The sequence below is a fragment of the Ceratotherium simum genome, chromosome 20 (assembly GCF_057802395.1).
Source record: "Ceratotherium simum simum isolate JZ-2026a chromosome 20, ASM5780239v1, whole genome shotgun sequence".
In the NCBI taxonomy this organism is placed as follows: domain Eukaryota; kingdom Metazoa; phylum Chordata; class Mammalia; order Perissodactyla; family Rhinocerotidae; genus Ceratotherium; species Ceratotherium simum.
Genome location: NC_141919.1, coordinates 31468150 through 31483006, shown reverse-complemented (window position 1 = coordinate 31483006; position 14857 = coordinate 31468150). Strand labels below are relative to the sequence as shown.

Below are 14857 nucleotides of genomic sequence, written 5' to 3'. Positions count from 1 at the left end.
GTTTTCAAAAGTTCCCATGAGACAAGAACGTATAAGCAAGCCCTTGTTTTATAGTGAGCAATGATTGTTTGTTTGATTGTTAAAAGATAAACTGAGGGGCCAGCCCCATAGCGTAGTGGTAAAGATTGGAGTGCTCCACTTTGGCGGCCCGGGTTCGCCGGTTTGGATCCTGGGCAGGGACCTATGCCACTTCTTAGCCATGCCGAGGCAGCAACACACATACAAAATAGAGGAAGATTGGCACAGATGTTAGCTCAGGGCTGATCTTCCTCACCAAAAAAAAAAGATAAACTGAGACGTATTAAAATTTTTAAGTTTATTTGAGCGAAAATCTATTGGAATCAGGCATCACCAAACCAGAAATGATTAGAAACGCTCCACCTACAGAAGATAGGGAGAAGACTTTTATAGAGAAAAGGTGGAAACAAAAGAGGAAATTGTTTGATTGGCTATATAGCTTGTTTGCCTTATTTGGAAAAGCCTAGTTGGCTGCGTGTGATTGGTTTTTCGATTTCCTGACCCTGAAGCATTTACAGGCTTAGGTTTTGATTTGCTTATGTAGGCAGCTACGATATTAGAACCACCTCAGTCTAATGGCCTCTTTATTTAATTAATTTAACAAGATGAGTGGTTTGAATATTTTTCTGCACATTATAACACCTGGAAAGACTTGTAAAAATATTTATAATAGGCTCCACCAATTTATTTAATTGATCTTGGGTGTGGCTCATGCACTGCCATGTCAGAAAAGCTCCCAGATGATTCTGATGCATAATTAGGATCCAGAACTACTTATTTAAATGAGACCATGTGGATCATTTCAATATTGTTTTATAGCAATAACACAGCATTTTATTTTCATAAAAGATGATAACTTTAAGTTTAGTTTTCAATTAGTTTTTTTAACCCACAGCTTTTCTGTCTTAAAGTATATTTAACTGTATTTCTCAAGTATGCTTTTTATTTGTCTACAGTTATTGAGGAGTTCTTTGGGCATAGCTTTCCTTATTCTCAGATCCTTGTTTTCAATATAAATAAGTTTAGGAAATAGATATTGGCATTGTAATTTTAAGGAATAAGATCTTCAGAGGGCAAAATATAAGCTCTTTAAAGTGATTAGCATGACAGCACATTAAATGATAAGGCTGACAAAAGAATAAAATTTTGCTCATTAATTCAGATTCTAAGAAGAGATTGGTATCAGTGTCATTCTCCAGGGTACTGAGCATTTTAGTAGAGAAAGACGTACTTGAACTCATTGTTAAAATCAATATACTATCTGAAGATCAATGATTCGTATGATGCCACTAGAGCCAGTTAAATGTCCTTTCACACAAAATAGAAGAAACAGGAAAAATATGTTCGTGTGTGTGTTAGAGACAGAGAAAGAGAGATAGTTTCATACTTTAATTAAAATAACATTAATTACTGTGGGACTGTTTTAATACAGTGTATTTGGATATAAAGCCTCTCAATTTCTTCTAAGGGGTATCTCTTTTTCCTTGATACCATTTTAAGGAAGCCAATGCAAGAGCTACTATTCATAATTGGAGATGAAACTGATAACTGCATTCAGAAAGTGATGGATTGTTAGACTCAACAAAAAATTAATAAAAAAAATAGTAATAGTAACATTGAAAAAAAACTCTCATATTTTATCCTTTTAACAACTCGATTTTAAAGATGAGGAAACTGGGCCTTAAGGAATTTATTGATCCAAGTTCACACAGCTAGTGTAAGATGAGACAGGGGTAAACATCCAGTACTTTCTGACTCCAGAGGCAATATTCTTGACCCCTATATTTTCTCTCTATTCTTGTACCCCTGGCTTATACCCCTTCCCTGGTTAGCAACCTTGAATTTGTGATGGTCAGGATGAGGGATCATCATTTCTCAAAGCTACTGGTTTGGGCTTCAAACGGAGGGCCTTGGGTCCTATGAACTGAATAAAGCAGCATTTTGGGGGTGCAAAAGGCAATGATTCTGAAAGCAGGAGACCTGGATTTTAGCTCCAAGTCTACTCTGAGAAGTCCCAGAGTGAAGAAATCCTTTACCTTTGCTTATCCAAATGTCTCCTATCTTATTTCAGCACATAATATTTTTGTTTGTTTTTCCCTTCTGGAGAGCTACTTTTCTGATATACCAAATACAAGTTGGGTGAGTTTCATTATAGCATTTACATTCTGTACTATAACCAAACTTAGGAGACATGTAAGGTGTGTATGGGCTTCTTTTTTATGATATCTGTTTTATCTGCCCAGAGAGAGGCAGGTGCATCCACCCATCGAAGCTAGGATTCACTGGCTATTGCTACTAGAGCAGATATTACATCAGAGAAAAGAAGTCACTGTCTCTCTCTCTCGCCTCCCTTCTCTCCTATCTCTCACTCTCCCTCATATATATATATATATATATATATATAAATACTTATTCACATTTTTTTGTGTGTATGTGTGCATGTGCATGCCTGTATGTGTGTGTGTGTGTATATATTCTTAGATTCTGGAGAGAGTCATGTGCCAAATAGTGATTATCCCAAGATATAGAATGATCCTGGATATAAGAAAGTAGCAATGATTCATCCTTACCTTTTTTTCCCCAGCCTTAATTTAATATTCCAGATCTCTCTACATTTTCACTATGCTAATTATGATTCCCAACCTCTGACTTCCCTTACACCCCTCCAGGAAATCATTAAGTTTTCAGAAAAGAAAGCCTGTTGAATGATATTTTCTGTAGGTAAATTAAAGTACTGATCTTTTACATAGATATAATAACATATGAGAATAAGTCAGAATGATGTGAACTTTCATGCTGCCGTCACAATATTCCCTGACGTCTAGTCTAAGAACTGGGCTTTGCATCAATATCCATAAGAAAAAATTAGAACTGATGAAACAACACAAATCTGGGTGAGATGGAGAAACAACTGAAACAACAGATGTGTTAAAAAATGCATATTTGGGTTTCAATGTTTAAATATGTATACAAAACCTCAAAATTCTCCTGTGTTTTGTCTTTTGCGGTAACTAGGTTTTCTTATAATACCCCCCACCTCCAGCACCAGTCTGTCTGTGTTTAAATAAGACTTGTATATGCACCGCCTATGTCATTATAATGAGCATAGTTATGTTTTTCTAGCTCCCTTGGATGGGACCCCTACAAATCTTCCTCAGTAATAACCAGAATGTGAGATGGTTTTCTTCCAGATGTGCAAGGACCACGATCCAAAGGGGGCAAAAAAAATGCATACATTTATGTGCTCCATTTGGAAGATAGTTTTTACATGCATTTGTATATGTATTATACATAGATATTGCTTGGTATTAGATTGGCCATCTCTTTTTCACATTCCTTATACGTCAGTTATTTTTCTAAATTTAAGTCTTTTTCTTTTTAATCAGATATTTCTCTATTTTTAAAACGTTGGTTTTCTTGAACATACTAATATCATTTTTAATCAGTTTATCTCTCATCATTTTATTCTCCAAGTTTGAATACCATGTGTCAAATATACAGAATTCTCATTATCTTGTTATAGGCTTAAATGTCTTCCAAGGCATTTTTCTTCTCTTGTCATTGGTTTTTAATGATCTTGAATCTAGACATAATTCAGGATCTAGTAAGGTTATATATATTTATGTTTTAACCACATACGTGTGTGAATATATATATATATCTGTGTGTATATATATACATAAGTGTATGCTATATATATATGTATATGTGTGTATAATTCTATATATTTATAAATAGGTGAAATTTTTTCTATTTTTCACTTAATAATAATTTATATATAGCATAAATGTATAACTTTGTGTACCATAAGAGTCTATGAATAATTAAGAATTTCTTCCTTTATAAAATGTAGATATCTCTTGTGTGAACTTAAATGATATTTAGTTAATTTAATCAGTTTTATTTTAGTATGCCATGATAAATATAATGATTAAATAAAAAATAATGTTAACCCTACCAGATTTTAATGATGTGGGCCTGGGATTAAACAAAAGTTATCCAAGAGTAGTTAGCCTCTATAAGGACAAATATTTGTAGCATCAAGTCTAATAGCAGTATTGATCCTCACACAGATAATTACTCCTGCTGCTAGTCGCCAATTTAATGCTGGCATATTGTACCACCTCTCACTAATTCATGGGCCCAAAGACATTTTGATTCATACCCCTGGTCTTCACATATAAACACACTGTGAAAAAAGCTGTGTGAATTTGAAATGTAAATTAGTGAAGAATTAATCAGTTTGGCAAAGGTGTTAAACAACGCTCTAGTATTGTGACAATTTCAAGACTCTTATCCAGCAGGCAGTTTTAAGATGAAATTTACTCTTGATGCAGGATTTGGGTGTTGCCATCAGTTATTCAATTGTTAATAGGAACTCAAATGTTCAGTTTAATATTTTAGCAATAAATGTGTTGGATCTCAATATAGGATCTAAAATCTCATCATAAACTTTACATACATTTTTGGCCAGCCATATAACTTGACTTCCTCCAACACAACCTTTTCCTTCCTTTCCCCAGGTTTCTATCTATCTTTGTGCATATGAACAGACTGATAGCCTTTAAGAGATTTCTGTTTTGGAAGATTTTTAAAAAGCTTAGCAACTCTCTCCAATGTGAATTTTAGCCATAACAGCAAACAGCTTGATGCTGTTTCTTGGAATACCTTTTTCATGCTATAAAATGTCAAACCACTAGGTAAAATGTTCAGAAATTTAGGACACAGAAATGTTTTGAGTAGTGTCGTTCTCACCACTTGGAAAATAATTGGGATCTGTTTCACAAGACAGAACTGTTGGATTGGGACTACGATCAGAAAGGAAACTCTTCTAAATTCAAAGCTCATGTAGTCCTCAATTTTAGGTGATGGCCATCAGAGTTTAAAACACATCTACCAAATTATAAACGTAATTTGACCATTGTTCTTATATTTTGAATATCAAATTTGAGTGTCCAATTTTCACTCAACAGATGCTTAGGTTATACATTGTTGGACTTGAACTGAAATTAGCCCATTATATCTCACTCTCTCAGCTTTTCTTGGTACCAACGATGTAGAATCTCTAGAATGTAAGACTCATCAATGCTATTCAAGCTCACAACAATTGTTCTCAAAGCTACTATCCTGCCTCTTTTGGAGTTACCTCAGGTCAACAATGACATATTCTTTGTTTCTATTGTTTTTGGATACAATTTCTGCTTTGTTATTGCATTTTTAGCCTCATTTCAAAATAGTAAAAGCATACAAACAGAGAATTAAAGATCACAACTTAATTAACTACAATTGTAAGGGTAGGGGCTTATTACTAATAATTGAAATACGTAACCATTCTCCACCTTCCCAAATTATAAATTATTTTTTTATAGAAAACACATATGTATCACATAAAAATACAGGAATGCTATAATAGGCACCAAGGTTCTCCCAAACAGTCATCTAATGCCCATTTAAACTATAATGAAATTCCACTATAGAACCATAACTAGGTTATTTCCGGTGTCTAGGAGCAGTTGGTCATGTGATACAGGAAGGAACAGAAAGATACCTCCCATTCTCTCCACTTTTGATTCAGGAAAAGTGTAAGAAAACTTTCTGTAATTCCTCTCTGTCACTTCCCTATGTTTTTTTTCTATTTCTCTTTAGTTCTAATACTATTTTTTCACTGTCTCACTTACTAATACTCTTTCCAAATCATTTGCCTCTACATAATCAAAACTTCCACAACACAACTAATTATTAATTTATAAAAATTCTCATGATATCCATTAATTATTAAATTTAACCCCATTATGTGGGAATGATATCTAGTTCCTCATTCTGGCCAATTGAATTTTTATTTTGAAAAACTGTAGTCTTTCCAGTAAGGTAAAATAAACACTCAAGTATCGTAGAAAGATACGTATTTGGGCAGAGATCCCAAAAGATGGGCCAGGCCCTCTGTGGAATTTATGCCTCAGAATAAGCTTCCGTACGTGCTCCTTCTGCTTTTCATATTATTTTTTTTCCTTCTCTCTATTTCAGAATCTACAAACTCTTTAAGAATTCTCGGTATTTTCATAACAGGCCCAATCTGCAATAGTAAGGAGTTTCCCCAGAGAAGGGCTTGATGTAGCTGCTTTCACACTCGGATTATTTGTGAATTGCTAGTCAGAAACACAAGGATTTAAATCTCTTTAGATAAAGAAAAGCACGCGCGCGCGCGCACACACACACACACACACACTCTTCTGGGTCCTTGCTTTTGTCATTCCTCTTTAGGTTAAAAATTAAATTAGGCCCTGATCTCTGTGATTATGGGTCCTAGAGTTTTTCCGGCTTACTCTAGTGCCCTCCTGCTTTAGCTCAATGTACTCTTTTGCTCTATTCTTATTTTTTTTCTTGTTATCTGTGAATAAATAGGATCTTGTTACAATCATCTTTTTATCTTTCAATCTTCACTTTTTACCCCAGTCAGTTGTCTGTAATTACCTTTCCTCTGGGTAGATTAAACCTTGGGCTGGACACATCAGATATTTCTTTCCCAGACAGAAATATGTGGCCCTAATCTGAAGTAGGTATTTTCCCTTTCAAGGTTTCCTCGGTCCCAGTTAAGGGCAACTTCTCTTTTAACCTCAGGCCTTGTTTCTGACCTTGTCTCTTGCCTTAATCAATAGACCTAGACATCCAACCTTTATTTTGTAGTATTTGCATAGCATGTGGCTTCTAGTTACTTGTTCCATTTCTGACTTGCTTCTTGGATTCATTATTTTGCTTTTGATGACACGATAGCTGTTTTATAATTCAAATGAACTCCTCTACTTGGTTTAATCTTGGAAAATGTTGGTCAGCCTACTTGGTTTGTGAAAAGTGGCTTTAAAACAGTGTTTTGACCTACAAGATTTGCGTCTTTTGACTCTCAGTCACCCATCCATCCATCTACCTGGTGTACCTATCTCTCTGTCTATCTATCCCTCTATCCATTTATTTATCATCTATATCTGTATTTATTTTATCAAACTGATTGAGGTATGTGTTCATGTCTCTTGGATAAATACCTTGGATTAAATGGTAGGTGAAAATTTAACATTTTAAGAAACTTCCAGGTTTCTTAGTTTTCCAATGTGGTGTACTATGTGTCATTCACATCAGCAGTGTATGAGAGTTCAAGTTGCTCCAAATAATCAATAACACTAAGAATTGTCAGCTTTTTAATTTTAACCTTTCTCATGGAAGTATAGTGGTATCTTGTTGTGGTTTTAATTTGCATTTGCCTGATGAGGAACTATGTCATCATGCACTTTATGCATTTAGCCATTTGCATAGATTCTTTTGTGAAATGTCTGTTCCCATATACCTATTCCTTACTGGGCATTTATCTTTTTATGATTGGGTTGTAAGAGTTCTTTATATATTCTGGATCTAAGTCCTTTGTCAGCTATATGTATTATGAGTATTTTCTCTCAGACTATGACTTGCTTTTTCTTTTCTTAATGGGGTCTTTCCAGAGCAATTTTCTTTTAAATTTTGATAATACCCAATTTATTATTTTTTTTCATATGGCTTATGCTTTTATGCCATATTTAAGAAATCTCTGCCTAGACCAAAGTCACATAGATTTTCTACTATGTTTTCTTCTAACAGTACTATACTTCTGCTTTTACTTTTAGACTCATGATTCATTTTGTGTTCATTTTTATGTATGATGTGAGAGAAAGATATAAGATCATTTTATTTTTCCTTTTGAATATCTAGTTGCATCAGAACCATTTGTAAAAAGACTTTCCTTTCCCCGTTGATTGTTTTGGCACTTAAAATAAATGAATTGACCATATATGTGCAGATCTATTTCTGAACTCTATTTTTCCCATTCATTTATACATATGTGTATCCTTGTGCAAGTATAACATCACTGGATAAAAACAGATGTAAAATAAGTCTTGAATTCACATAGTGTGTGTTATAGTTTTCTTTTTCTCTAGTTATTACTTTGGTTATTCCAGATTATTGACTTTCCACATATATATTAGAACCAGCTCATCAATTTCTAAAATAAGCTTACTAGCCTACTCTTATAGAATATAAGCTATATCACAAAAAAAATCTCTATTTTTGCTTGCAATGTTATTGTCAGATGCTAGAAAAGGCAATCATATATAATAGGCATATAATAAATATGTGTAAATAAATACATTATTAACTAATGTAATTAACTAATTACAGAATAATTAATTCTGTAAATTAATGAAGCAATGACCTTTGCATTGTGGTTTAGCAGAAAAGCAATATAGTTAGAATCAGAATTAAAATATTTTAGTACTAGAGTTATTAGTATAAAGAATTCAGAGACTGTGAAAAATATCATTTTATTATTTTTTCTCACGCAAAAATAAGCACTTTTAATTATATCTTCTATAATGTCTCCTTTATTCACAAGTTACGGATATACTTTTTAAGGCAACTCCTTCAGGTCAACTTAGAACTTCTGCTAATAATTTTATTTTACTTCTGCTATAGGGATTATCACACTATATTGTAATATTTTCTGTATCTGTTTTTCCTCTTATATTTTTTGAGCACAGTGAGGGCAGGGACAGTATCTTATTTTCATCTTTATATCCTGATCACCAGGCACAGAGTTTGCCCCAAGCATATTTCACAAAGGATACATGATTGAATGGCCAAGCAAATTTTTGGTGATTTTTCTTTCGAGCGTGACATCAGGTAGTGCTGATAAAACTACTCAAGATGATGAATATGGCATTCTTGGCAGTTATATTTCCTGTGACCATATAGATTAGACACAAATACTGCTCTAGAGACTTGCAGCTTTGCATAGTTACTATATCACGACTGTCAACTTCCCAAAAGACACACTGACCTTTCTTAATCAGTGCATCATTTGGAATATGCAGCAATGGAGCTTCGTGACAACTTTTAAGCTAGAAAACCATAGTCTGCATGTAAAGATACCCTTATGCAGGCAGGCCGTGATTTCCGTCGTCTTCATACTTGTCATTAGAGTTCTTTCCTGACCCTGCACGTCTTCTTTAACATGCAAGATTGCAGTCATTAGCAGTTTCTGGATTACTGTCGTAAGGATTTATGATGATTTTCATAGCCTGTTGAGTTAAAAAAAGTTTCCCTGAGGACCAGCACCACATTATGACACCAGCTTCCTTTTTTAGCATATGTCCCAGGGTAAATTTAATGTAGCGATGGCTGCTTTAAAATAGACATTTCTTCTACTTAAGAAATATATACTTCTTTTAATTAAAAATATTCTGCCTTCTCTAGTGAGAAAAGAAAATAAAATGGCAACTAGAAAAAAAAAAAACAAAAGAAAATTGACATGAGTATCAACTAGGCAATTGTCTCATCGTATATTTAATTAGACTATTGAGTTGACTTTATGTGCTGAAGATGATGATATGGTAGGGTGATGATTATCTATAATTCAAATTTGTCCCTGCAAGAGTTAAAAATTTGAAGCATGCAAACAAATCATTCATTATTTTTCCTTTCCCTCCTACTCACTTAATTATTTACTTTCAAAGTTTTAAAATGTCATATCTAACCACTCGCTATTAAAATAGTTCAGCCATTTTGATAACTGGATCAGTGATTTACAAATACACTTCAGCTATTTTATGTTTACATATATTGTTGCTGAGAGAAGTCATAATGGATAGTTACAGATGAAGAAATCATCATATTACATAGGAACTGATTTCTAGGGAAATCATGTCTGGGATTTTTGGTTGTTTGTTGTTCCTGTCATACTTATGGAGCTATGTGTCAATATGTCCCAAATATAAGTGGAAATGATAATGTCATGGTATTGATATAAAATATTTTTTTGAGAACAAAAGAGTCATAATAAATACAGAAAGATAAGGAGGTATAAAAACAAGTACAGTATCCTGCCTGGTTATTCTGCTTCTGTGTATGATTTCCTGCTAGCTACCACTCTCCATCCAGCCGGGTTTTAAAATGGTAGTCATGTCATACTACTCCCTTGCTCAAAATCCTCTAGCAGATTCTCATGGGCAATCACACTTAGTAAAGTCCAAACTCCTTTCCAAGGACAAACAGCCCCCCATGACATAGCCCCTTACTACTTCAGCTTTGTCACTCCATCTTTGCCCCAGTTTGTCATCTGCTTCAGCCACTCTGGCTTCATTGCTGTTCTTGAGCAAGCCAAACCTGTTCCTTCTCAGGGGCCTATTGACACTTTTCATCCCTGTACTCATTTCGCTCCAGAGAAGTTTCTCTTGCACCTTAACCCAAGTATCCTCCTAACCACCACGTCTCTTTACCCTGCTTTCTCTTTCTATTTAACATTTATCACAATCTGTTTTTTCTATTGCTAATTGCTAGCCATTCACAGAGAAAATGTTTTATAAATATCTATGGATATAGTTATAGGTATAAGTACAGATATATGTATATATCTGGGTCCAATTTGAGGTTCTACATATTTGAGGGGGTTCAATTATAAAAGCTGATGATGTAATAAACCTTAAATATCACATATTTTCCTTAACTGCTTAATTACATTCTGTATATCTGATGGATCTACATCACACTACATGTTTTCCACAAATTTTTCCTTGACATCAGTGTTGTCTTGAAAATTGCCTACAGTATTTAGGAAAGGGCTGAGCATGTAATAGGTAATTGGTAAATAGTTGTTATCTGGCAATTAAAGAAACACAGCAATATTTAAAATTTTAAAGTCAAAAAGTGCTTAGGATTAGAAAAATATCAAGCAGTTTCATAATTTTTATTTATATTACAAAATATATGAAATAAGAAATATTATCTAAACAAAAACTAGTACAATAAATAATTATTCAGTTTCTTTCAAACTCATTTTCCTGAGTAGTACAGTAGAAGAAAATGAAACTATTTAGTTGATCTACATCTGCTATGGTTTTCTAGCACTTTAGGGAAGCTGCTGACTCCTAATAAAAAAAGAAGAAGAAAATTTGAAAATCAGAGTGGGCATTGTTTTCCAACTCATATATCTTAGAAATACAACCATAATATCGGGGCCAGCCCCATGGATTGGCGGTTAAGTCCAGTGCACTCCACCTCAGCAGCCTGGGTTCATGGGTTCGGATCCTGGGCATGGACCTACACCACTCATCAAGCCATGCTATGGTGGAGACCCACATACAGAATAGAGAAAAGGTTGGCACAGCTATTAGCTCAGAGCAAATCTTCCTCACCAAAAAAAAAAAAAAAATACTACCGTAATATATTTCCAAAACATATATCTGAGGAAACTTTAAAATTGTGTTGTACATAAAATTAAAATTAGTTAATGTATATAAAATTGATTTTTGGTGAAAGATACATTACCAAGAGTCTTCCTAATCAATCAGATCTTACTTAAAAACCAGAAATAACTCAGTGGAGATGTCTCTGAGTAATGCCTTAATGATGATATTTTGTTTCCTTACAAATAAAATGCTAGCACTTTTATAGCATTTACTATGGGCCAGCTATTGTTCTAAGCACTGGGCTTGTCTTCCTTTTACTAATAAGGACACTGAGGCACAGAAAAGTTAAGCAAATTGTCAAGAACAAATAGATAGTAATTGGCAAAACCCGGTGAATCAAACTGTCTGGGTCCAGTGTCTGTGCTCTTATCAGCTTTGAATTACTACTTCTTGAAGAACAGCTCCTATGGCAATGAATGGTATGAGCAAACATTAATCACCAGGTATATTTTATTGTGACTTCAGTTAGCAATGGTGTTTCTTTTCTATAGCAACATCATTTTTCTCCAAGTAAGAAGATAAATATGAGGATAAGCAAGGAAACGGAGACAGTAACTAGAAACATCTTAGAGGCAATGGCCAGAGGTAAGCTGCCAGTGTGGTCTATTAGGGTTGAAATTTGGAATGAAAGAATAAAAAAGACTGGGGATATATGAGATAGGACAACTGATAGATAAATTTTTATATCTTCACAATGCTTTGGAGAGAGGCGCCCCAAAGAATGAGGAAGGAAATGACCAAAAAAGGCAGAATAATTTTAATAAATAGAATTAGAAATGCCTCAAATTTTGCTTTTCAAAGATTAAGTCTAGAATGGCTTTTCACAAATAAACCACTATGTGTTTATGAGGTTTTAGCTCTTCCAGCACTGCCTATGGGTTTTTTGCCATGGCAGAGTCAAATCTGTCATGAAATCCAGTTTAGGTTTTTAGATAGTTTCTGATATAAATATGATGGCAAGAGCAAGAAGCTTCACTTTGCAAGGATCTCTTAGACTGAGATATTTGGCAGCTCAACACCATGGTCCAACCAAGGCTATCCTTGCCAGTTACCAAAAGCCTGTGCATTAAGAACAAAGGGAGGAATCACATTCAAATGTGTTATTTGACAAATCTCTTGTCAAGATACTCTTTGGAATTGTAAGCCTTAGCAAAGTCTTTAACCCATGCTGAAAATACAAATATCTAAAAAAGACTTCCTGTATTTTTTTTCCTAGAAAAAAAATATTTAGCAAGTATTTTTAAACTTACATTCAATTGTTTTCTGTCGTTGCTATCCTACTTCTTATGATTTATAGCAATGAATGCCAACAACATTATCATCAGAGGTGGTGATAGTTAACTCAATTGCAGTGTACTTCTTACAGCCCTCAAGGTATACCTGGGCGTTCAGTGTGAAAGAAGAGCAGGGGATCAACATAGCAAAAATCTGGAAAAAGTGACTATGTTGTTATCTTAGCTTAAATGGAAAAAAGCCTGCTTGCAGGGAATAAATAGTCATTCATCCCTTGACACAAAGAATCTAAATGAATATGTTTCCTTCTTTTCTAAGATGAAATACTGGTTTATGAGTTACCTAATCCTTTAATCCAGATTGAAATCCTTTTATCTGGGTGACTACAGCCCAAAAGAGAGTTAAGAAAGTTATTTCAAATGCATTCACAATTATACCAATGAAAGTTTACTCCTTGTCCAGGCCAACTTGTCCTCAAATGCTCTTTAGGCCTTCATCTATTCCAGATCAACAAATTAACAAACAAGAAACAAGCAGCTTCAGAATTAGCAGATAGCAATTGAAAGAACTGAGAAAGAAATTTTTTGTTTGTCCTGATATTGAATGTATAACAAAAAGTATTGCAATTTTTTTCTTTTTATTTACAGATGTGTTTAGGATTTTAACTATGCGTGTTGTTGGAAACAACATTCATTACAACTACGGATAATAATAATAATAATTAAGATTAAGAAATAGGACTGTAAAGTTTGAATGGTTCTAGGAAGATGTTAACTAGAAATATCTTACTGGACACTATAATTAACTCTATACATAATAACTCATCTGAAAAGTGCTGCATAACTTTTAATCATTCATAACTTTTTCTTTTGGTTTTATCTTTGACAAATAGGTATCAAGAAATACACAGTTTTCTGCTTGATTGAGAAAGTAAAATTATATGTTTTTGTATGTGAGTAGAGGAAAATGCATTATTAAATGGTAGTTATCTAGAAGGAGCTTCATAAATATCTGTTGAATGATTAACTATTTCATCCTAATCACACTAAATCATAGGGCTGGTTGAGTTCTTCCACTGATTCTAAGTAACATTTCCTTTTTTTGCAGTCATCCTAGAAAGAGAGTTCAACTTGCAATCTGAATTTTCAAATCATCCTGGAGTTGCATTTGTCATTTTGCAGTGTTTCTCCCCCTCCCCCAAAGTGGGTAGTTTAGGAAAGATACGCGAAAAATTCAACACATAAAATTACCTTAAGGTTTATTTCAGTTCAAGTCAATCCTTCTGATACCCAGCACAGTTAGAGGGCTTACTTAGTCCTAGTATTATTAGGGAATAAGAATTAACTGACAATAATTTATTCAGAAGTACTTATTGTGGGTTAAGTAAGTGTCATTCATTGGTTCTTCCTTTAGGGAAGGAATCCAACTAATGAGGCACACACCCAGGACATTCAAAGTACATCAAGAAGAACAAATAACGACAACAACAACAATAACAACACACTTAGGCATATCATATTCAAGCTGCTAAAAACGAAAGGCAAAGAGAAAATTTTGAAAGAAGCCAAGGGTTGGGAGTACACCTTATAAAGGAACAGAATAAGAATTACAGAGGACTTCTCATCAGAAACCATGCAAGCAAAAAGAGAGTAGAGTGATATATTTAAAGAGTTGAAAGAAAAAACTACTAACCTAAAATTCTACATCAAGAAAAATAATCCCTCAAAAATGAAGGAAAAACAAAGACTTTCTCCACAAACAAAAACTGAGGGAATTTATCACCAGCAGACCTTCCTGTAATAAATATTAAAAGAAATATTTCAGGCATAGAGAAACTAAAATAGGCTAGAGTCTTGGATCTACAGAAAGAAGAGTATTGGAAAAAGAATGAACAGAGATAAAATAAAATCTTTTCTTTTTCTTACTCTAAATTGACCTAAAAGATAACTATTTCAAGTAATAATAGTAACACCCAACTTGATATATAGATTCAATACAATAAAATGTAATAAAAAGCCAGCAACCTATTTCATGCATATCAACAAAATGATTCTAAAATTTATATAGAAAGGCAAAAGACCTAGAATAGCCCACACTATACAAAGAACAAGGTTGGAAGCATCACACTATTTAATTTCTAGACTTATTATAAAGTTACAATAATCAAGACAGTATAGTATTAGTTAAAATATAGACACATAGATCAATGGAACAGAATAGAAAGTCCAGAAATGACCCATACAAACATAATCAACTGGTTTTTGACAGCGATGCAGAGGCAACTCCAAGGAGAAATGATTGTCTTTTCAGCAAATGATGCTGGTACAACTGGGCATCCA

At 33.8% G+C, this 14857-nt stretch overlaps 1 long non-coding RNA gene across 1 annotated transcript in view; it reads left to right on the top strand.

Moving 5' to 3' along the window:
• The window catches only part of LOC147914395 (uncharacterized), a 348827-nt gene that overhangs the window by 154848 nt on the left and 179122 nt on the right, over nt 1-14857 (top strand). The gene's annotated exons all lie outside the window — the stretch shown is intronic.